At 42.6% G+C, this 25,285-nt stretch overlaps 1 protein-coding gene across 1 annotated transcript in view; it reads left to right on the forward strand.

Moving 5' to 3' along the window:
- Positions 1–3,289: 3,289 nt before the first annotated feature.
- KCNJ6 (potassium inwardly rectifying channel subfamily J member 6) overlaps positions 3,290–25,285 on the forward strand; it is a 1,187,709-nt gene continuing 1,165,713 nt past the window's right edge. Inside the window, exon 1 of the mRNA XM_078656852.1 lies at positions 3,290–3,446. The gene's annotated coding sequence lies outside the window, so the exon portion shown is untranslated. The remainder of the gene's footprint in view (positions 3,447–25,285) is intronic.

The following is a 25,285-nucleotide window of genomic DNA, read 5'->3' on the forward strand; positions in this document are numbered from 1 at the left end:
ATATGTTTATTTAATAATATGTTTTTATATATATATATATATATATATATATATATATATATATATATATATATATATATATATATATATATATATATGTATTATTTTTGGTGATATAATTTTTTTAATTATATAAATTATTTATTAAAATTAAATTTTTTAATAATTATTTCTAAGTTTATATTAAATATATTTATTACTATATTAGTTTTAACTTAATTTTAAGACATTTAAAGAAATCGATATTTTGACAGTCTATATTTTTGTAAGTCGATATTTTGGAGTCGATATTTTGGTACTTACCTGTTTGAAGATAGGGAGTCGATATTTTGTCAATCGATATTTTTGACTCGATATTTTTGTATCTCGATATTTGTGAGGTCGATATTATGTCAGTGATCCGTTTGTAGTGGACACTATCACCAGTGAGGGTATCCTGGTGCTGAGCAGGTGTGTGTGCCCAGCCCTGTCATGGTAGGTTGGTTAAGTGAAAAGCCAGGTCTTCAGCTATGAATGAGTTCAAGAAGAGAGGAGGAGGTTCTGATGTGAATGTGAGGTTGTTCCATGCTTTATGAGCAATGTATGTGATTCGTCACTCTGACTTAGTATCATAACCAGGGCGCAAATGTGTCCAGGGGGTTTGTCTTGTCAAATTTTGCTGTATCAGACCTGTTTGCGTACCTGGTAAAAAGAACAATGTGTGTTATGTCCTGTACTGTCCTGTGGAGCTCAACAAGGTACTAGGAGCAATCTGCACACCTAGTAAATATCGAACACCACAATTGGTAATTTTTGTGTTGCAGTATCATATAGCGCGAACTCGACCCGAAGGTATTGGAGAACTTTACATTAGTACCAGTTACATTACACAAGGACACAGTCAGTTTTAGTAGGCATGGAGGGATTAAGGGATTTGCCTAGAATCACAGGATGTTGAACCGACTCCAAGACTTGAACCTGGTTTCCCAGTTCCAAAGTGAGCAGCTCTGGCTGTAAGACGTGTGATCTTTATCCAGAAGTTTACTGTCTTTGATCGGCCTACCTGTTGTCTTGTAAAACTGATGAAGTACCATTGTGCTAGTGTAAAATAAAGATACGTTGGACGTAAATTGTCACATAAGCCACAGCTTGGATGTAAAGTGACTATGCAAATAAAACGTCCTTGTCATGTCCCTGATTCAAACAAGTCCCACAGAATGTTTAAAAATATTTGAAGGTGTTCTTTAGTTTGCATTTACCGAAGAACAGTCCTATTCATTTTAACTTAATCAACTTGCTTATGTGCATAGGTGCAGTCTGGTCCAGCTAAGATCATAGAAGCGGACGAAACACTATACTGGTTTGCTGCACCTCAAACTCAGTACAATACGAGGCCCTTCGCTCTCAGGTAGGACAACATGGACTGAACTTACAATGAAATGCAGGCTATTAGTGCAGTTTCACAACCACAGTTTGTTCAATTGCTCATTTGCACAAGTTTTAATCTCAATTCAGTTACGTTTGCACATGTCGCTCTGGTACTATCTCACACACCACCTGACTGAATTATATAATCAGATGTGTATCTGTACAGATTTTTAAGTTTGATTTACCTATGTTTTCACTATTTTCGCTTTGTATCAGGGACTTAATTGTCTAAATAAACTATTAAACACAAACACAGAAATGATCGATGAAAGATGCAGAAAAAATTGCCAGGTTTTCACCTTCTTCCGAAAGTTCATCACCCTGGATACTCGAGGGAGATTGAGAGGGGGCAGCATTTCAACGTTTTGCTGCTGCCACTAGAAAGGCGCGACCACAAAAATTGGCAGTGACGGTGCAGCGTAATCCTGATTCCAAATGTAGCATTTTTTTTAACAGTTCTTCAAAGAATAGATTATAGACAGATAAGTGTTAACATATATTAATCAGCACGATGACGGCACTTCTAAAACAGCTGCCAACACTAAGCTTTTTCCTGCTCAACGCGCAACTTTCTCTGCTTTACGAAGGTCCGGGTTCCGTGACACACTCTTAAGAATTCTAGACACGCTGTACCAGTAACCCTCGTCTGCTCCCGCCTGGCTGTCCTGCACATACACTCCCCAGAAACGCTGCCCGGCTCATCTTTCAAATATTGAAAGGGAGAGCAGCCGGGGTCTGTGGACCACCTGCTCACGATCACACGGCGCGCGTTGCGGGTCAGTTCATCACACAGCTAAATATTACACGTGAAAACGCATGAAAACCACACGAAAGAGGGTGGATTTTAATAACACAGGTGGACGTGCTCATAAAAAATGGGCACACCGGCTTCACAAAACGCTTCCATTTAAAAAGAAATTGTGTTTGTAAGAAGCAGAGTAGAAATGAAAACATCTACGAATATAAGAAGGATAGTCATACGCTGTTTGACGATTTTGGTAAAGTTGTTGCTTTCAACAAGCAGCCAACACTAGAACTTTAAATACGAGAGGCTGCTGGTGCACCACGCAATGTTAGTAACGTAATCGGCATTAGGAAGATTCCAGGCTGAAGCCACATCCTGACTAAAGCGTTGCGTCCACGTCGATCTCTGTGGCAGGTGCATTGGTCCTCTAAGCTATCATTCGCACGTTTACTAGGATGGGAGACGTGTACTTGATGTAAAACGTGCGATGTATAAAATGACTTTCTGCACCGGCTCTTTCCATGTCACGTCCATATCGCTGAACAGTTTCACATCTTCAGCCCTGGACTTGGCGTCACCCCTCCTTCTGTCATCAGTGTAATACAAAACTTGCCAATGCCAATCCTGCCAATCGGATAACACCAAGCTCGGGGGCTCCATTTTAACCCTGTTCGCTTGCAACGCGTTTGGGGTGCAACAACAGGTCTCCAGAACACAGTGAGTGAACGGAAAGAATGGGAACGCGCGTAGGGCTGGCTAACTTTCAGTTTGTTCCTATTTCTGCCCTCGCTTTCACACGCTCTCCACAGCCCCCCTCGCTGCCTTCTCTTAGTTCTCCAACAGGAGGCGCTGTTCGCACCTCCATCCCTCTTGCGTTGTCGATCGCATGGATCCGGCTGTGGAACATGAGTAGAAATTCGTTGAATCTGCCGATTTCACGACGTTCATCTGCGCGCTCCGCCACTTTTCTCTCTCCATTTGCGCTTTTTTTTATTCCGCCGGCCTCTTTTTTTCCCTTCCTCTTCTTAATCTGCGAAGGTTTGAACTCCGTGTTTTTTTTGTTCGCCGATCCGGATTGGACTTGGACCTTTGCACCTGTTCCTGCATGGGTAATATTATTACGGGGGAAGAGCCGTAGAGAGCCAGCCTGGGAAGCTCGGAGACCGAGCGCGCCTGGGCTCCTTGCCTTATGTGATTTTTTGATGCATTGATTCAAACAATCGGCCATCGGAGCCCTGCTGGATCTGGGAACGGAAAGCATGACTGAGTAAAAGAAAAGCAACGCGTAGAAGAGGTAAGGAAAAACACACTGGGCGAGGGAAAGAAAAGCATGCTATGCTCCTTTGTGAAATATTCAGTGGCCCGTGCGCTCTGGACGATGACACATACGCGCCTCTGGGCTTTGCTAGCCACTGACTAAACGCGACCAGGAAGTCAGGCTGTATTTGGGGGGCGGGGAGGCTGCCCCGTTCTACCATATGCTTCTCGCTGTGGGCTGTAAAAGTATGTGTATTTGCATGCATGTATTTCCCTAGCTCTCCGAAAAGAAATGCTGTACAGAGTTTACATCAGATGGTACACAGGAACTTAAGAGTGTGTAGAAACGGAGCGCCTGTGAGGGACAGGGTGAGACCGTTCTGCCGTTGTAGCGGCTACAAACATTGTGCTTTCTATAAAAAGTGAATTATATTGGAAGGAAGATCCGGTTCGTGGGGGGGAGGGGGGTATCCTTTATCAGATGGCCTGGGTCTGAACATCTCTGATCAATGGGGCTGTTGAAAAACATAGGCATGGGCAAGATTAAACATATTGACCCTGTGTCAAATGGCAGTGTCCACTCCCCCCTTCCCCCACCACCACCTGCCGATTTCCAGATAAAAGCGAATTTAATGGTCGCGCGTGCGCTCGCCCAATCGTTACAACATTAATACAATTAATACAGTATCAAACAGCAGTGCTTTATTGGCCTGTATTAAGGCTTTACAGCTGTTGTCAAACCTTTACAGATGTATATATAGCGTGTCGGTTTTCAGCCCGCGGTTATTTAGGCGCCCACGGATTTCTCCGCGGTGCTGGCTAGCGCCTCGCTAGCGCATGGTTTCTTTGAAGCGCTGCTTGCAGCGGCCAGGGGACGCTGTCAGACGCGGACGTGGGCCGCTGCTATTGGCAGCCAATACGTTGTGATTGTTGGGCGCACTGATAATATTGCATAACATTGTGGCTGGCGGGGAGCGGCGCTCACGCGAGATTGCACGGCCGGGCAACCTGCATTTAACATTAAAAGCTAACACATAAAAAAATAATGTTGATAGCACTACGTTGTTTTTTCAGTGTAATCAACGCCGGTGAACTGTTTAAAAAGGGCGAGATACACATCCGGATGCGCAATTATCTTATAGAGCTGACGTTTACTTGTTTGCAAGCAGGCTCAATGTTGACACGCAAGGGAAGAGAGACAAAGCAGATACCCATAGTTCTGCCCAGTGTCACACAATTTGTTCAAGCGGGGAAGCCAAGATTATAACTCACCTCTTCTAGTTCAAAATTTGCGGCGGTCTGTCAGACACCCAAGCGAACGTTTAACCTCATCGTTGTGATCATATACAGAAAGGGATAGTGGGGGCAGGGCAGGGAATGTGCTGTGGTGCAAGGGTTGTGGTTCGATAAGGGTTAACGGTGCCACCCAGGCTGTGCTAATGAAGCGATGCCCGTCTTGCCTGAACAGAAGAGAGCTCCGCATCACCATGGCGACCCATGGAGAATCAGTTTCAATTTCAGAGGAAATGCGGAGCAAAACTTTCCCGTAGCAGGCGAGGACAGCGCTGCCGGCGGTGACCTGTGCGGCGCGGCCCCTGGCGTTGTAGACAGCGCGGCGTGCAGTGCCCCCCCCCCCCCCCCCAGGCCTGCCCGCAGGGGTATAAACACCCAGGTGAGTGTGCTACGCGGATCAACTGTTTGTGTACTCAAAACAGCTCTTGTATGTGTCTGCTTCTAGATGTGCAACGTTTTGTAGAGAGCCGAGAGGTTGGAGCAAGGAGTCTTTATGTACAAACCAGTATCATTTTATAGCGAGGCTTGCTTCTGATTTAATTACTGCACCATGAGCACAGGGAGCAACCAGGACCTTTCGAGATCAGCTAGATAGCGTTTCAGCACCCTGGACAGGGAAGTCTGGCGGTGATTCAGCACACTGTTTCAGCACCCTGGACAGAGACATCTATTGGTGTTTCAGCACCTTGGACAGGGAAGTCTGGCGGTGTGTCAGCAGCCTGGAAAAAGCAGCGCAGTAGTGTTTCAGGACCCCGGAGAGAGCACAATTTAACAAAATACTGCTCTGCGACGTAACAGTTTGATGTTTTAGCAGCACGGGCAGAGCAGTTTAACTGTGTTTCAGCACCCTAGCCAGAGCAGCTCAGCAGTGTTTCTGCACCCTGGCCACAGCACGTTGGCTGTGTTTCAGCACCCTGGCCAGAGAAGTTTGGCTGTGTTTCAGCACCTTGGCCAGAGCAGTTTGGCAGCGTTTCAGCACCTTTGCCAGCGCAGTTTGGCTGTGCTTCAGCACCCTGGTCAGCGCAGTTTGGCAGCTTGGTAGTGTTTCTGCACCCAGGGAGGGCGCTATTTGAAAAAAAAATTGCACCTGCTCCTCAACAGTTTGGTGTGTCAACACTCTGGGCAAAGTTGTTTATTGGTGTTTTAGTATCACCAACAGAGCAGTTTTGTGTGCTTTTTAAGCACACTGGACAGAACCACTATGTCGCATTTCAGCACAATAGGGATAGAAAAGTTTGTTTCAGCACCTTGGGGAGAGCACCTTGATGGCGTTGCAGCACCAGGAACAACGTTGGCGAGAGCATCCAGGCACTGTTTTAGCAGTCTAATCAGAGCAAGCAGGTCGTGTTTCAGTAACCTGGTCAGAGTAGGTTTAAGGTATCCCACCGCTCCAAACAGAGCAGGTTGGTAGTAATTCAGTGCCCTAAACTGAGTAGGTTGATGGTTTTTCAGCACCCTGGACTGAGCAGGTTGGTGGTGTTCCAGTACTTTAGACAGCACAGTTTGACGGTGTTTCAAAGGAGAACATTGGTGGTGTTTCAGCACACTGGGCTGAGCAGGCTGGTGGAGTTTCAACACTCTAGAAAGGCAGGTGAATGGTGTTTTTAGCACACTTCGCGGAGTGAGTTGATGGTGCTTCAGCACTGTAGTCTAAGCTGGTGGATGTGCTTGGATTTCCTAGACTGAACACTTTCACGATGTTTCAGCACCCTGGGCAGTGCAGGTTGATGGGGTTTCTCCAATGAAGACAGAAAAGGTTGCTGGTGTTTCAGCACTCTGGACAGAGTAGAATGATGGTGTTTCTGCAGTGTAGCTAGAGCAGGTTGATGGTATTTCAGCACTGTGAATAGAGTAGGTTGACTGTGTTTCAGTATGCTAGACAGAGGAATTTGCTGGTATTTCAGCTCTCAAGACAGACCAGGTCGACGGTAATGCAGCACACTGAACAGTGAGGAATAAAGTGTTTGAGCACAAGGGACAGAGTAGCTTGATGGTGTTTCTGCACTGTAGATAGAGTAGAATGACGGTGTTTCAGCACTCTGGACAGAGCAGGTTGATAGTGTTTATGCATTGTAGATAGAACATGTTGACGGTGTTTCAGCACTCTGGACAGAGTAGCATGAGTGTGTTTCTGCATTGTAAATAGAGTGGGTTGATGTTGATTCTGCACTCTGGACAAAGTAACCTGATGCTGTTTCTCCATAGCAGTTAGAGTAGGTTGATGGTGTTTCAGCACTCTTGATAGAGTAGGCTGGCTGTGTTTCAGCATGCTAGACAGAGGAGTTTTTTGTTATTTCAGCTCTCAAGACAGATCTAGTCGATGGTGATTCAGCACACTGAACAGAGAGGGCGAAGGTGTTAGAGCAGCTTGATGGTGTTTGAGCGTCATGGACTGAGAGAGTTCATGGACTGAGAAGCTTCATGGTGTTACAGCTCTATGCACACGTGTTTCTGAATGCTAACAAAAGTAGCATGATGGTGTTTCAGCATTCTGGACAGGGAGAGGGATGGTGTGTCTGACCCCTGTACAGAAGTGGTTGTGAGTATTTCAGCACCATGAGCAACAACATTTATGGGTGTTATCACATGATGGAAGGATACATTTGACAATGTTTAGCAACATGAACAGACTACAGAGGCACATTTTCTGATCCATGGAAAGGACTGACAGGCATTGTTTCAATGCCACACACAGAGCAAGCTCTTGACATTCCAGACCCATAAAATATCTCAGCACGTCTAACCCGGAAGGTTACAGGCATTTTTGCACAGTGGCAAAACAGGTCGACGCAGTGGCATAGTTTAAGTACCATGATGACAGTACTCTAACAGTAACATTGTAAGCTTTAACCTTCTGCTCTCTCTTCCTCTAATCCTAGTGTCCTGTCAACAGAGTTTAACAAGGTTTGTGTATGCTGCTTGCATGAGGATGCATTTAATAGGAGTCTGTTTTATCTTACTTACATGCAAAGTTGAAAGTGACTTCACTGTCTTAATTTACTAGTGTTTCGGCACTGCATACAGGCATGAGTGGGCCTTCATCATGTAGGCATCTCACAGGACAGTATCCCGATGTCATATATAATGAGAAGAATAAATGTTAGAGAAGGAAACTAACTTAACGTTTAGTAGTTTGATGCAACATTATAATTGTGAGCTGTCAGTAGAGTCTATGAAGAATACAGAGAGGGTGTATATGAAGCCTGTGGTCAGGAGATACCCAAACAGAGGCTGACGTGCGAAGTAGGAGAGGAATTGGGCGATTCACGGCTATTACTTGGAACATACACACTCATTAAAGACTAAGGCCATATGTCTGATAACGTCATGATTAATAAATTATATGATCAAAGATCAACAGGACTCAGCGTTAGAGTATAAGCAACTCTTGAAACTTAAGTCCACACATTGAGTAGACAGAGTAATCTAAACTATCTATCTGGAAAAGCTCTGTAGCCCCTTTTTTACCTATACCAGGGCCATGGAAATGTTCTCCTAATAGGAAAAGTTGCCAGAGCAAGAGATGTGATTGCAAATTGGTCGCTTAAGAATAGGAGTACATCCGGTCTGAAAGTTGCACGGGCCAATGTCTGTGATACAGATAAAAAATAGATTGTGTGTATATAAGTTATGTGTAAAATGTGATGTGATACATCTTTTAAGAGATTGCTCTCTGTAGACCCACGGAAAAAACCCACATATAAAAAGTATAACTGACAAACCAGATACAGTCCAATTTGTTTGACACATGAAATCTCTGAGATGGATATTGTTATTGCAATTGCACATTTTGTAAACATGATTTTAAAAATAGATGTTACCATTGGTATCAAAGGCATCGAATTTATGATATTTGAAATATTATTTCACTGTTTTATTTTATTGCCTTATAGCCCACTGCCATGGCCATACTGGTTGTTAAAGGCCCTCAACCCGAGTTATAGGCCCTAGCCACAGGGGAGGGCCTATATCGAGGGACAGGGCCTTTAACAACCTATATAGACAGACACAAAAGAGCTATAAAAACATTCCAATCACTAAGGGTAGAGTGTTCTAAATTAAAAAGGGAGAAACATGAAGATAAACTTTGGAATGTTGGAGCTAAGGGCCTATACCAGCCATTATAAGCCAGGAGCTACTCCATTCCCTACAATTGAGCTCTCAGCATTCCAATGATCTAATAATGAGTACTGTTTTATTAGCCAAATGTCTTGATGAGCTAATACATACATAAAAGGAATCCTATTTAGGAAATAAATATTGGAAAAATCTTTCAAAAGCCCTGTCTAGAACAAAAATGTGGTTCTACAAATTAACAGCCTGTGGCTAACATTTCCAAAGTGGGTCTTTTAGCACAGTAGGGAACAGCATCTTGAATGTTAAAACAGAGAAAACTCATACATAGGCCTCATGCATTGCCAGACCAATGTCATCTCATGGAACCAAGTCTACATATATTAAACAACTTCAGGAAACTGGACTCAGCATTTTGCGGAGACATATTGCAATTTCATTATTCCATATCTAGGGCATGTAAAAAATCAGGAAAACGAAACATATGTAAATTTCTGATCCTTAATTAGACAAATGTTCGCTCGTTCAATACATTAACATCTTGAACAACATGGAAAAGGAAATTGCCTTTGACCTTTTCTCCATTTCTTGATAAATAGCAAACCTGGACCAACGTTTAATTTTGTGAATCTCCTATCAATCCTATAAATGTCTGTATTTGTTGTGACCTCAGATTTCTCATAATTCAGTGAACATGGGCGCCCGTGGACCAGGATATAAAAAATGTCCATAGTAAAGTTGGCGAGTGCCGTATAGTTAATCCGAGATTAAATCAAATGTAGCATCAGATATAGTGAGCCATGCACGCTTGAGGTACATGGCCTAAAAGGTTGTTCACAGAGTGGCTACTTGAAATAAAATAAAACACAACTGAATCTTTAAAGAAGATTTAGAGCCTTTCTATGGCTTTGTGGTGTAATTTATTTGAATTCGCATTAACCATTAAACAAGCATTGCATGAGGACACTACATAGCACGTTGGCGTTTTTGGAAATCACATCCAACTTAGGGGTCGATTAGGATCGTGGACGGACTTGAGTCCGTCCGCGACCCCAGAGCAGGAGGGAACGTCCGCATGGGCTGCGGCGTTCCCTCCGTGCAGATTAGGATGTGACCGCCAGGGTGGCGGTCACATCCTCCATCTTTAACATTGCGGCGGGTGCAGCTTCAAACTGCACCCGCCGCAATGTTAAAGATGCATGCATCGCATTTGCGTGCACAAAGCGGCAGGCACCGCGCGGTGCCTGCTGCTTTGTTCACGCAAATGCAGGGGGGTACCATAGGTACCCCCCATGTGCATCCCCCACTCCCCCTTCACCCAGGGGGCGCACAACAGGCCCCCGAAGTGAAGGTCTGTATGCTTTTCCACGGCGGAAAAGCCACAGCGGAAAAGCAAACATCTTACACCATCCTAATATGGCTGGCGGTGTCTGAGAGACACCGCCAGCCATGTTAAAGCTTTTCCGCCGCGGTCCGAAGGCGACCGAGGCGGAAAAGCTGCAGACAGATTCCAAGACCCACCGCCATCCTAATATGGCGGTGGGTCTTTTGAGGCTCCGCAGCGGTTTTCCCGCATCCTCCGGGCCGGCGGTGGCTTCCGCCGGCCCAGAGGATGCGGGAAAACCGCGATCCTAATCGACCCCTTAGTCTCTGTTTAAGTTTGAATTCTTTACAGGTACAGACTAAAAGTGAGACATTTGATCTACCATCAAATTTACCATGATGCAATATATTGAGCACCAGCAGTGAGCCCAAAACTTTTGTTTTTTGTAAATTGTTGGACTTTTTGACTTTTATAAGCCTTGTTCTGTCCCTGCATTAGTGTGGTCAAATAAAGATAATTTTATTTTTAGTTCTGATATTATTTATTGGTCTTTAGAAAGAGATTCACACCTTTGCGGACTGTCACATGCATTGAAGTAGATTTTTCCACCCTATGTACATATTTTAATCTATTCTAAAATGATTTTGAAATGAGTAATTGGGGTACACATTACTGAAGCACTGCCTGCTTCCTTGATGAGCAAAAAAGGAAAGAAGATTTTCATGACACATACTGTGGACAATATGAAATAATGCGTGTAGAGGAAGGGAAGTACTCATGGAAATGTATCACTAAAATACTTTTTTGTGAATTCCCCAAAAGTTGGAAATCTTTTCAAATTGCAAATGAAAACCCAGCCTAAAGAAATCAGACTACTTATTGAATAAACAAGCTTTTTACCCCATATCAAACCTCCCTAGACCTCTCCCTACCAACCCTCGACAAGACCAGAATTGAAAATGTCTCCCACAGTTCATGACTAGCAGCGACTCTTGTAAGCTCCAAATTGAAGTATTTCTCTGGTTACTGCATTGTAAATGATAGCTTCTGTTATGTTATGTTATGTTATGTTATGTTATGTTATGTTATGTTAATTTCGATTTAAATAGCGCCAAATCACTGACAGGTCCCTTAGCGCTTGGGACCAGGAAAGAAAAAACGGTAGCTTAGTGAGTTAAAAAACACACGGGTCATCAGAGGTTAAACTACACTTAATGCTTCTTTAAACAGAAGAGTTTTGAGCAATTTCCGAAAGTGAAACAAGTTGGATTCTTTGCGGAGATGCTCGGGTAATTTGTTCCAGAGCTGCGGAACCAGCACTGAGAAAGATCTACCGCCTTTAGAGGACAGTTTGTACCGAGGACATGACAACAGTTGTGCCTCAGAAGACCTTAGTGAGCGTCCAGGAGTATAGGCCTCAAGGCGTTCTTTTATATATACAGGTGCTAGGCCGTGTATAGCTTTATGGGCTATACAGAGGCTCTTGAAATTCACTCTCTGTTTTATTGGGAGCCAGTGCAATTTATGCAACAGTGGTGTGGCATGGGTCCGTCTTGGCAACCTGAAGATCAATCTCGCTGCATCATTTAAGACCACTTGCAATCTACTTATCAATACCTGGGGGAGACCCAGGTAGAGAGCATTCCCATAATCCAGCCTTGAGATTATAATCGCTGAGACTATAGTACGAAGTGTAGAGGTAGAGAGAAGGGGGACCAGTTTCCGTAGCTGTCTACTTAGTCCCTTGCACGTACCCACCACTGATGAAACTTGGCTAGCCATTAAAAGTTCATAATCGATTTTTATGCCTAGACCTATTACAGTTGAACATGGCTTGGGGGTGGGACCTAGGTCCTGGGGCCAGAACAGGTCGCTCCAGGGTGATTCTGCTGCAGGGATAACCAGGACCTCTGTTTTGTCCGGGTTGATTTTTAGTGAGTTGGCAGTCATCCAACTCACGGTATAGCTAAGAATGTTTTGGGCTTGGATCTGTGCAGATGCCGTGTTGTCAATGCTAAGCAGCAACTGGGTATCATCCGCGTAGTTAAAGATTTTACAGCCCATATTTGCCAACGTTGTTATTAGGGGTTGCAAATAAACATTAAAAAGCAGTGGGGACAGGGCAGATCCCTGGGGAACTCCGCAGTTAAGTGAGCCCACATCAGATGTCGCATCCCCCAATTGAATCCTTTGTGTCCTACCAGAGAGAAAGGATTCAAGCCATCGGTGAGCTAGATCTTTTATACCTAAAGTGGCCAATCTGTCCAGTAGGAGAGTATGGCTGACAGTATCAAATGCAGCTGATAGGTCTAATAATATCAGGGCACACGCTTTTTTGCCATTAGCCATAACTCTAAGCTCATCAAGTACTGAGAGCATCACCAGCTCAGTGCTATGGTGGGCTCAAGACCCAGCTTGGCATCCCTGGAGAAGATGGTGTGCCTCCAGGAACGACGAGAGCGATTTCAGAACATGTTGTTCTATGATTTTGGCCAGGAAAGGTAGCTGGGATATTGGCCTATAGTTTTTTAACTTAGTTGGGTCTGCTCCAGGTTTTTTTATTAGGGGCTTGACTTGTGCCTCTTTAAGGATGGATGGCAGATATCCAGTATCCAGCGAGTTGTCAAGTAAGGAGATGATGCGTCCCTCTAGACCTGGAAGCGCCATTCAGAAGATTCTAGGAGGGCATGGATCCGATGGGGAAACAGTTTTAATTTGGTTCATAAGCTGCCTGAGGAAACTATATCAAGTTGTGGGAAACTGGAGAGGGTATGAACTGGAGAGGGGGTTTGAAGGCACGGTATTAAGGGGTAGCTAGTGGAGCTATTATTGATATCTGAGAGAATAAGCCTAACTTTTTCTAGAAAGAAGGATTGGAAAGTATTGCAATCAATTGGGACCTCTGTTTTTTTACTGAGCTCAGTCAGAATTCTAAAGGTTTCTTTCTGTTTATTTCCGGCATTGCTTATTCGAGCTTCAAAATATTCGGCTTTGGTTGACAAAATAAATTTTTTATGAAAGTTGAGCGATGACTTATATTTGTCTCAATCTGTGGGATCATTGGTTTTACGCCACCGTCTTTCAGTATAACGAAGCTTTCTTTTAAGTTCTCTCAATGAAGAATTGAACCAAGGTGCCCCTTTTTCTGCTTCTTTGATCTTATGTTTCCGCTCTGGTGCTACCTGATCAAAAGCCCAGCATAGGTTTTGTGTGAAGTTTACACACTCTTGATCTAAATTATCTTGTTCATTGGCAGGAAATGTTAATGTGAGGAGGAGGTCTATCAAGGTTGCTGGGTCAATTTTATTCCATTGACGAACCATTTTATAAATTTGAGGTGTGTGGGTCGGATGGCCATCTATTGGGATACGGCAACTTATTAAGAGGTGATCTGACCAAAGGCAAGGTAGAATATCTGTGAGAATAACCTCCATGTGGGTAGTCCAGATGAGATCTAAAGTATTGCCTTTATTATGTGTGGGCACCTCTACTAGTTGTTGGAAACCTAATGTAGTCATAAGAGTTTCCAGCTGTAGGGTCGCGTTATTTTTGTTTTTTTTTATCCCAGTGTAAATTAAAATCACCCACTACTAGTAATCTCTGATAGCGTGTGCGGGTATCAGAGATAATGGTTGTAAACAAATCATTAAACTGAGGGGTTGATTTAGGGGGACGGTATACCGTCAAAAGACGGTATCTTTATCAGTACCGGATGCCAGACCCGATGGAACCAGGGGTCTGATGCCAGAATCAATTCTTTCTCCAAGATGTATTTTCTGCCAGCGATAACAGTACTATTTCCTTCCCAAATTATGAGTAAAATGAGTTTTGGATTTGTTGGAGAGATCCAAGTAGGAGCGCAGTGATTAATATATTACCCTACCCAATTACACACTTCCAAAATATTTTCAGGTTTTGGTATCACCAGAAAACATTGAGTAGAATCCCCTCGTCTCTACCTTCCCAGCTTCTTGCCATTCAATCTGCGAAACTTTCTGGGAACACAATAGGTTGTGTTATTAGATCTAGCCATGGAGTCTGCCCTCACCACTTATAGGATTTTCCTTCCAAGGCCTTTTTCCAAGTTTCTTGGTATCGCCTAATATTGGTCCCCGCCCCTTGAGCGGTAACTAACAGCACTGATCCTTCCTTTGCAAACAACTTTCAAAAGAGGTTATCGGTTGAGTGGCCCCCTTTTTGAAGTAAGTTTGGGAGCCCAAGTTTTAATGTTCATATCAAAGATTTCAGTCTCCTGAAAGCCATATTTCTTTTTATCTAGTCAGAAGGCAGTCCAACATGTCCCTAATTGTCGTCCAATCTTTTTCTACACATCCAACGGATTGTTTAAATTCCACACTTTATAAACTCGGTGTGTGAGTCTTGTCTTCTTTTTTACACTCACTTGAGGTCTCCCAAAGAGTTTTTACAATTATATAGATATTTAAAATGACCCGAAATTGGGCACACACAGATGAAAAAATAAGCAATACGTAGAAGAAGATGACCAAATTGAAGAACTTCTCAAGGGAAGTTGTTTTACTGATAACACATAGGAAGTGCAATTATAAACTAAGGGTCTGATGTAGAAAGGTAGCCTGCGAGTTACAAAATGACAGGGTTGCAACTGCAAAGTACCTTTTTATATGTACAAAAGCCCTCTAATGAGGGACACGTCTTTCTGACTTGTAAAATAACTTTTGTGACCCCTTGTGAATCACAATTAGGAGGGGGCATCAAAGGCCACCCCTCCTGTATCTATCCAGAGAGGAATGTAAGAATGGTTTACAATCACAATTTTGATCACAAAGTATTGATCAGATACAGACACCTCAGATGGAGTGGTATCTGACTCGCAAAGGGCAAGTTGCCTTCGTGGAATATCTTCATCTTTTAGGAATCCAGAGGACCACTGCTTGCTCCATTAGATGTCTTCCCAATGGAATTTGTTTTATTAGCAACTCCGGTTCCTTTAATGGTCACAGGCTGCTTTTTAAAACAATGTTTCCCATTTGGAAATGGACATGTAGGGACGGATGTCTGTGGACCCTTGCAGGCCTCATCGTGCCTGCATTTGCAGTCTGTCAAAAGGGGTCACAAATTAGAACCTGCTTAATTAATATTCATTAGGCAGGTCATTTTGCAACTCCTTGAGAAGGTGAAATTCATGATGCAACCGTTTAGTACATATATCGCATTCCAAAGTGCATTCCCATTCGCAAGCCAGTTGGTGTGCAAATTGGGCATCCTTGGGTTGTGAACGTGAATAGCACATCAGACCTTAAATTCATGCTGTGGTACAAATAGTCTACTTTTCCAACTGAGAAAGTGTGATATTATTAGATTGAAAAGCAGGGTACCTATTCAACTGAAAAGTTTTCACATTTACTCAACAAATCGTGTCAGTTTGCAATAACAACTAAAGAACTTGCTTGTAATCCTATGTGATTTTTATTTGTGCTTCAATGCATGCTGATTGCTACAAAGGCACTGATCATGTGCACTTGGATATGCCCAGCACTCATCAGAGTTTATCAAAGCATTTTGACAAAGTTGCTCTTCTTCAGGTGGCCAGATTTGAAAAGAAATTGAATATAGTCATTAGTCCATTGCACGGGAGGATGCTGTCACATGAAATCCCTATTATTTAAAGTTAGGTGCCATAACATTCAGTTTACACCTTGATTCAGAGACAGATTTAAAATTCGTATAAAAGGTGAAGTGGTATGAGTTTTCTGAGCAATTTTGAAAACAATGACCCAAGAACAAATACACTTTTCATTGAGCAAGGAAATGGACAAAACAGAGCGCTTACCGGTGTAAAAAAGTCTGCCCTAAAACTCAAAATGGTCTCAAATCTAGGTTCTAGCACTTTTTTGTAAAACTAGGCATGCTACTATAACTTACTGGAAAAATGAATCAAATATTGAAGTGTGTTTTTAACTGGGAAGATTAGGGTGACCAACTATCTGTAATTTTCACTGACCGTCCATTATTAGGGCCTCTTGTCCATGATGATCTCTGTCACGAACACCTTTTGTCTGTAATTCTGGACATTGGAGCGAGCTGCGCTGTCCCCCCCCCCTACAAGGAGCCTTAGAGTTCTGTAACTCTCACTATATGGGCCTGCAGCAGCCCCTACCCGACCTGGCACAGACTGCTATCAGCCCATTATCATTCTGATTGCTGCAGACGATTATAATATACAGAATGATAATGGGTCTCTCTGTGCAGTCACAGCATGTGCTGGGGCTCCCCCTGACCCAGCCTGAGGCATGGCATTCTACTTTTGTTCAGTGACTGGTGTCACCTCACCAGGGGCCAAGCACCGGGAAGGTGGGGGGTTGCATTTTGGCTCTTCTTACAAGAATAAATGCACATACTTTATATCCCTTGTGAGCCAGCAATTTGTAGGCTAAAAACATCAGTTTAACTCTAATGAGTAATGTATTTGTTTGAAAGATCTGAGTGTTGTCGTGGCTGTTTTGACTCATCATAAAGTAGCGCAGCAGGATAGTGTGCCTCCAGTGAAGCACAATGTGAAACATTCGGATGAAAGATTTATTTTATGTAGACTGCTCAGTGGGTTACTATTTTTGACACACAGACCCTTGTGTTATTTGCATTCATGAAATACAATCCTAATGTACCAAAGTGAGCTATGAACCAAAATCGAATAGCAGCATGGAAACGGCAAGGCACAGGTTTACAGCCTTATTGTTTTTCTCTAATCTTTCATTATTCTAAGGTTGATAAATAGGGTTCCTTTGGATAATAATAATTACTTTATAGTAAACACAACCCTAACCACTTTGTTATGTTTTACATCCTGAGTTTGTACTTCTCTAGACCATGCAGTCTTAGAATATAATGCCTACCAGTATGGATGAAGTGTGACTCCTACACATTGTAGTCCTCATTGTCTTAAGCAGGGCCACTAGAATTATGTGTCCAGGGAGGGCCAAATTATGAGGCAGGGTTGGGTAAATTATGCAGCAAGAAAAGACAAAATATGTGGTGTAATGCAGCACATTTTGTAATAGTATTACATAATTATTTTGCCATTTTTAAACTTGTACACACTGTCTGGGCATATGTTGCACCTCATTAGTACGAGTTTTACACCCAAATATAGCATTAAGCAACATAAAGGTGACCAGTCAGCCTTTGCACAGGGCCTTCCAGTGCACGGAAAGATGTGTTGCTGCATTTTCAGTCACTTTTAAGTCATTTTAGCTAAAATTTGCAGAACATGCAGTAAATGATGGATTATGTGGCCAAAGCATCAGATCTATAATTATGCAAAAATGTCAGTGGCTGGACAATTGAATAATTCCAGTGGCCCTGGTCTCAGGTAACATTTCCTATACATTGGCTTACACACTTATACACGCCATTGTGTCTGTGTATTATGTGGACCATCACCTCCCTCTTTCTCCCCAGGTTCCCACTCCCAGGGCCACCCACCCCTTCAAATATGCCTTGAACTCCTTATAAGTTTGTTTAATCTTTACATGCGCTGCGATAGTATGTTCATGTCCCATGAGCAAATAAACAGCTGAGAATATTACACTGAAGGCCAGTGCTTTTGTCGAGTTATGTTAGCTCTGTTAGCCTTAAAAGATGTGTGACTGGATCTTTATTTTGCTGTTTCAGTCTCAGCTTTTTTATATATGACTGCTAGCTTGCCGAGGAACCTGGGATCAGAGTACTTTTATTTGCAAGGCTGCAGAAAACTATGCAAACCATTTTTGATCTAAGAAATGCCCAGCCACTGCCTCAACAGTTTATGTAGAGTAGAGTTTATGCGATGTTGGTGCATGCCATAATGGATGCAAAAGTAAAAAATTTTTTACAAGGTTAAACATGAAGCAGGCTCTGAATCTACCTTTCCTGAACTACGCGATAATGAGCTCTCTCTCATTATTTCCACTGTGTGTTCATGTTGCTTCTTCATGGCTCTCTATGCCACCAGCTTTATTTTGCCTTGTGTCTCCTAATGGTCATATGGTCCATAGCGTTGCCAGTCTATTCTCATATGGATGGTTGAATGACCGAGGTGATGTCTAGAGGTCTTATATGCTGTCTCATGGTTCGCTGTGTGTCGAGTCTGCTGTGAAATGGTACACAGTGTGTTCAAGCTGCTGAATGATGATTCATGGTTTCATATGGCTGTTATAGGATGATTCTGTGTCTGTACAAGCTGGCTACTTAGTGATTTTTCTATGTGAGGCTTGGCTTCTGTCCGAAAGGGAAAACATCCATTACAACATTCTCTTTACATTGCACTGCTTTTACAATGCAACTGCCTTTACATCGCATGCCATTACAACGCATGCCATTACAACACATTATAAGGTAAGTCATGGAGATATTTTAGTTTTAGGGTGGGTATGGCTTTTGGGGTAGATGGGAATAGTAATTTTTGCCCCCTACACTATCCAACACTTTCCCTACTGTTGCGCTCACTGGAGTGGGAATAATCATTTTTACTCCTACACTATCCAACACTTAGCCTACTGTTGCACTCACTGGAGAGGGAATAATAAGTTTTACCCCTACACTATCCAACATTTACCCTACAGTTGCCCTACAAGTATTATGCATTGTAATGGTATGGTATGTAATGGTATGCATTGTAATGGAATGCGTTGTAATGGTAGTTTTAAAAAATGTGTTGTAATGGCATGCGTTGTAAAATCATGCGATGTAATGATAGTTGTGATGTAAAAAACGCGTAGTAAAAGTATGCATTGTAATTGTTTGCATTGTAACATCATATATTCATCCGAAGGCTTAGTTAGTCTTAGTGAGCTGCCTTATGTTGAAATTTGGCCAGGCTACTGTATGATGGTTGACTGTGTGATGTGGCTGCTATCACATGCCAACACTACTGTCCCTCTGACAACTTTTATGGGTAGGCTGCTGCTTGATGTTCAATATGTGCCAAGTCTTGATCGAGTTATGCCACAATACGTTTTGAGCTAGCCCAGCACATATTATCTTTTAAACTGTACTTTAGTATAGCTTGGAGAGTGCTTGGGGACTGTTTGGTACATATTTCCACTAACATGGAGTGTCCTGCAGAAGGAGTATTTAAATTGGACTAGATTGACCTGAAGATGGGTAGTTGAGAGTATAATGAATTGTATTAGTGCAGCCGCTGGGTAGCATGGAGTACAATAATAGGGTTAATACAAAAATTAGATATTGAAGAGAGATCTTTAAGCACATCAGTGTTTGGATAGTCTCATGAAGGAGCATGTGAATTAACAGTTTATAGGCAAGTGCTCTCGGGCTGGTGTGACAAGTATAAAAGGCACTCTTGTTAATGCAATACATAGTGGATTGCTTCAGGTGGGGCATAATGGAACGGGAGAATACTCACGGATGTGTCATTACTTTTCAAATAGTTACTGTTTTTTAAGGAGTCAACTGTCTCCCCCATCTGAGGACGTTCAATCTTCAGAGGTGTATGAGTATGCATCGAGTGTCATTAAAGAGAGCCTTTTTAAAAGCATTGTGATCTGAAGACCAAACCTTGTACACAGATGTCTTAACCATCTTTCATATCAAAATATCTTGCATTGTCTGTGCTAATCTCCCCAGGTTTAAACCACTCTACCTTCCCATTCAAACACAATTGCATAATAGGAGGAAATAAGGTACAATATAATTTGGAAATAAAGTGTCTGAATGTATCAATTGGACATATGAGGCACATCAGAAATTCACCTCTCACTTTCTAGCCGGTGGTGGGTAATGCCCTTAACGCAGGATACCGAAGGTCTGATTCACCTGGAGGCCCACTCGGGACAAGCCAAGATAATTTAATTTATTTACAGAGACATATAAATTTCATCAGATGCTTTCATCCGGTATGTCCACCTCTGCCACAATGTACTTAATTCACTGAGTCTCAATGTTAGACATTCAGTAATGCCACCTTTAGTTTTTACCCTTTTTACATCAAAACATTAGGTACTGATAATGGCAAAAGGTTCGTCTTTAACAGAATAAATGAGATTATGAGCAACAGAACATCATGTATCTCCTCTACAGCACCACCCACAAGAACACCCTAAAATGTACTGACTTCAAACCCTTGCACGACCAGCCAAGGACAAAGTGCGCAAGGTCTAGCAAACTATCACACATACATCCCAGCTTTATCATGAGTTTGAGTTGAGAAGGTGGATGGTCAATAAAGATGCCTTTAAATTTTGTTTTCAGCTCATCATAAGTGTTGTGTGTTCAAGAATTGAGGGCAAATGTCAAGCTGTATCATCTGAAAAATTTCTGCTTATTCCTTTAACATGTGAATTAGTGTTTACAAAATTCTCTATCTTTGCAGCCAAAGACAGAATAGTAAAGTGCGGTAGTTGACAGTCTTGTTGTGGTGGTAAAGGGCATGTGAAAACAAAGGCTGTATGCTGTCTTTCTTTTTTGTAACATTCAACTTTCAAATACCTGTAAATTAACTGTGCAAATGTTTCAAAACTTAGCAGTTAGGAAACCACAAAAGGATCCCCTGTTTGTAATTCAGAAGTGTGCTGGAAACAGAGTTTTTATAGAATCAAAACAATTAAGACACTTTACTTGGTGATGTTCAAATAATACACATTTGATGAAACCACATTTCCTCACATTATTGTTTGTGCTCAATATAGTTTTATTGGTAAAACTGCATGTTGGCATTTTGCTGCCATTTCAATGGAAAATGTTCTGTATCTCTTTTTAACCCACAATAATGCCTAAACAAAGAATACAGGTTCCAGTCTGTAGCACACTTCTGTGCATCAATGAGAATCTGCATTGCACACCTCTTAGAAATGAAACAGCCAAATCAGTATACTATTTCTAATATGAGACAGGCTGATATATGGCTAGTGGGGGCATTATAAGGTAATGTAAACTCCTATCTAACCATTCTGGCCAGAAAAATACCATAACACTCAGCATTGTGCAGCCATTTATAGCTAATTCAGGCTGGTTAATAACTTCCTTTTCCTGCTTAATGCTTTCACCCTCACCCAAGACCATTCTGCTATGGGTCGTATCCATCACTCAGTACTCTACCGGCCCCTAAACCAGTCATCACCAGCTGAATAGACATGGAATACCTGAATCGATCTGAGACATAAAGCTGGCCACTCAGAGGACTGCACTCTCGTCCAGCACTGCAGGTCCCAATTGGCTACATTCTATGCATGCTGCTTTACATCACACAATGGCACTCAGTTAGGAGATCCTAGTAACAAAGTCCATCCAAGCAGATCTTCCTGAAAACTTCACTCACCAAACATGCCTGCTCAGGACCATGAACTGTAAACAAACTAAACTGTAAACAAAATATCAGAGTGAACAACCCATCGCAGTAACCATATAAATAGATTATGATCATATGTATGATTGTCTCAACCTAATATAAACTTATTTTGACTTGTACTTATGTTGGTTGTCTATTTACTTACATACCATTACGTGACCTCCTCTGATGGTCTGCAAAACTTACTTTTTGTCCTGAATTTTGTCCAGAATGTTCGCTTTCTGTCCAGAATTTTTGTCCTAAATTTGAACCTTTGGTCCTGAATTTTTACACTCACCTTCCTGAATTTGTACCCATGCCAGTTGGTCACCCTAGGGGAGAGCCAAATGAGAAACCGTGAACATGCACCGAGGATATTTACTGTCAATGAACAATTATGTTGAAGAATTGAAGGAACATTTCAGCACCATTGTGACCCTATGTCTAAAATATATTATCTACCTAAGTACAGTGTCGGTACGCAGGGATGTGATAATCCCCCCACCAATGACAGATCCTGATTCACAACACCAGAGGCTGTGTTTTTGTGGGTGCAGATGGGACTTAATGTTGCATCAAATCAACGAGTTGGGCTGGTTTTTGGCTTTCTTGAGGGACTCCTAGGGGTGGCAGCGGGATGCTGCCTTGGAGCAGTCCAGGGGAGTATGACTGCTGCAAATGTTGGGAACACCCACAAATTCATAACGATGCTGCTACATTAGCACCGTCTTAACACCCCCCTCCCCACTCCCCAGAAGTTCCTAAGATCATGCACGTAAAACAAGTGCAAGTTGGGAGTTGCTGAGAACATTGACCCGCCCCTCACCTCTCCGTTTTCCAGTTTGTACAAGGAAAGGGATAATTCCGGGTGGAAATGTTTTCTTGTACAAGAAGAAGGAGGAACACGTGTTATCCTTCGCGCTGTGCCTGCTAAAGCCTGGCACGAGGGTATTCTGCGCGTGCCTGCCTGCGCGAAACACGTCCATGCCTGGAATCTATGATTGGCGCGGATTTCTAGGGAGTGTCATCGGGCGCCTTCAGCATTCCAAATGCAGTGTGAAACACAGTAAATCACAAGTCCTCAGTGGCATGGTGCTAATCTGTTTTATGAATAAGGAACGTGTACTCCTTTTTCAACAGCAAAAGTCCACAAATTTCTTAACGACACAGGCCTCCATTACAGGACAATTTATGTGTGAGTAAACAACTTTTGCATTTCACAGGAATCCCTTTCCCGCTCGCAAAGCATTTCCTCACATGGAAGGATCAGTGTGAATAAATCACGTCATGTATTTGGGAGTGAGCGTTCCTAGAGGACCCGCCCCGGCAGTGTGTGAACACCCACACGCCCACGCAGTGTGTGGGTATCAGCAAACCCTTCATCAACCCATTGCTACGCCGAGAACAGGCAGTGATTCACTGATGCCAAGAGTAGGAGTTACTTCCATTCCAGAGTGGGAAAGCAAAATAAACAGCCAGCAAAATGAGTAGGGGCCAACGTGCTAGAGATTCATCAAGGAGAAAATATTTTCTTGAAAGATAAAAAAAAAAGAGAAAAGTTAGCATGTGCGATTGCACTTGACCTGCTCATTTATCAAATGTGCAAATATACTTGTGAATATTTTCATGGACGAAAAATGAATCTACATACCTCAGTATTTTAGCAGGTTTATGAGGAGAACTTGGAAAGGTTTTGTGGATTCCAACCCTCTCTAGTTTGGAAACTCATGCGAACAGGTTTCTTTAAAGACTCAGACCCCAGGTGATGGGTGCAGTAAACCGTGCGGCCACTCATAGGTGCATGTCTGTCAGACCCATGCATGAACCCTTATAAAGCGGGTCTGGCGCGTGCCCTGCTCTGGAGATTTCTTTTCTCAGTGGCATTTGCCACCATTCCCCTCTCATATGTTTATATTGGCTTCTGTTAAGCGTTTCCCATAAGTCGGCCTCACATGGGGTAATCAGAGCTCTATGTTACAAAGTAAGAAATTATTTGGAAGGAGAAACTGAACTCCATTGTGAACTGAGCTGTGTAGACTACGGGTCCGATTTACCAATTTCTCCTGCAGCCCAGTGCAGCTGCTGCAACTGCTGCGTTAGAAGGAGAGAGGAGGAGCGCTCCAAATTTACTGAACTATGGCTCTCTCCTCCCCTCTCCCTAGCACCGGCTCTGTAATGAGCTACCATGCATCACAAAGACACCTTTGTGCCATAGTGCAAGGTTGTCTCCGTGAGTAAAGAATAGGTTTTGTACGGGAAGGTTATCCTTTGTATGTGCAGCACACATGCGTGGTCAGAAAATAAAGGCGAAAAAAAGCATTTCTCCTTCATAGCACCAAGTTAAATGGTGCGCTACTTTGTGATCCTAAACCCTATCAACTTTATTTAGTGAATTGGGTTTAGCATCAGAAACCGTGGGTGTTTGCATGGGAATGGCCATGCACCACCCATGGTACACCCTCTTGGCTCTAAGTAAGCCAACGCAGTGTATAGTGTTGCTTTGCATTGCTTTCACGTTATTTCTGGTGGTAAACAAGTTTAGCGCTGGGAAGAAAATGGAACACAAAGATTTTGCACAGATTTGCGTCACTATTGTGACACAAACACAGCATACAATCTTAGTAAGACTGCCCCTCAATTATTAACTACAACATAGGTGAGTTTCCTCCTTACAAGGGATTTCTATATTTATTGTATGAAGCTCAGATGAGGAGAAGGTGAGGGTTAAAAACTAGGGAAGTTTAGGAGGTCACCCTTAATATTCAGTAGTCAGCTTTAATGGGTGATCACTAAGAGGGAAGAAGAACAAAGCCACTAGGGTTTTCTTTGCTCTCTCCCATCTCTTCTAAAGATCCCTTTGTGTCTTTTCAAAGTGTTTTATTGTTTTTTTCAAGAATATAAAAACATTCATAGTGTATACAATGCTTACATCTTATGAGAGAAAAAGTAGGCATTTTAATCAGTCCCAGAGGTGTGACATAAGTATGTGTGCTCTTGAACAATTCATTGCTGATTGTCAATACAATATAATAGAATATAATAGAATATGGAAAAAAGAAAAAGAGTGGTATAGGGAAGGGAGGCAAGGGAGGTACGGTACGGGTTGTGCTGAGCGGCATGTGAGAGGAAGGCGACAATTGTCAGTTCGGTGTATTGCGTGGGCAATGCAATATCACTTATAGGAATCTTACTTCTGCATACTCATTGTAGGAGGTGTTAAGAGGATGATTGAGATGTATGTTTACTTTACTTATTGAATATATACGTCCAGTTTATCTCATAGTTTGCGCGGGTCGGGGGGGTTAAATTTCCTATCTAGCAATAAGTGGTCTGCACTTCTTGCGCAGCAAACTCACGCCCCCCATCTGTGATAGGATAGGTTTTGAAATGATTTTCCTTTGTGGGCTTAGGCACAAGAGGCTGCCCACCTAATACAAATCTTGAAACCATGAACAGCCTTCTGAAGAATAGGAGGACTGGTTCAACAAGGAAATCCAGTGGGAGTGAATTCAACAGTCTTGGAGCAACTGCTGAGAAAGACCATTATTATTTATTGGAAAGGAGACCTCCAGGTTGACAAAGATAGTTTGCTTGACAGAAAACATTGCTTCCGGAGCGTGATGACTTTTAAAGTAATACCTGATAATTTGAAGGCAATACATGACTTTTTGTAGCCAAGGAATTTTTTTTTGAATCTTCAAAGACACACTTGACGTGCTGGATAAGAATATGCCTCTTTATTACACTTGCCATCACCCTGCATGTTGTTACAACGCGGTCATTACAACAACTGCATTGTAACAATGCATACCATTACCCCGCAAGTCATAACAATGACTTGCAGTGGGGGGCACTGGATGTTGGAATAGTATAATTTACT

This window comes from Lissotriton helveticus, chromosome 8, assembly GCF_964261635.1.
Source record: "Lissotriton helveticus chromosome 8, aLisHel1.1, whole genome shotgun sequence".
NCBI lineage: Eukaryota > Metazoa > Chordata > Amphibia > Caudata > Salamandridae > Lissotriton > Lissotriton helveticus.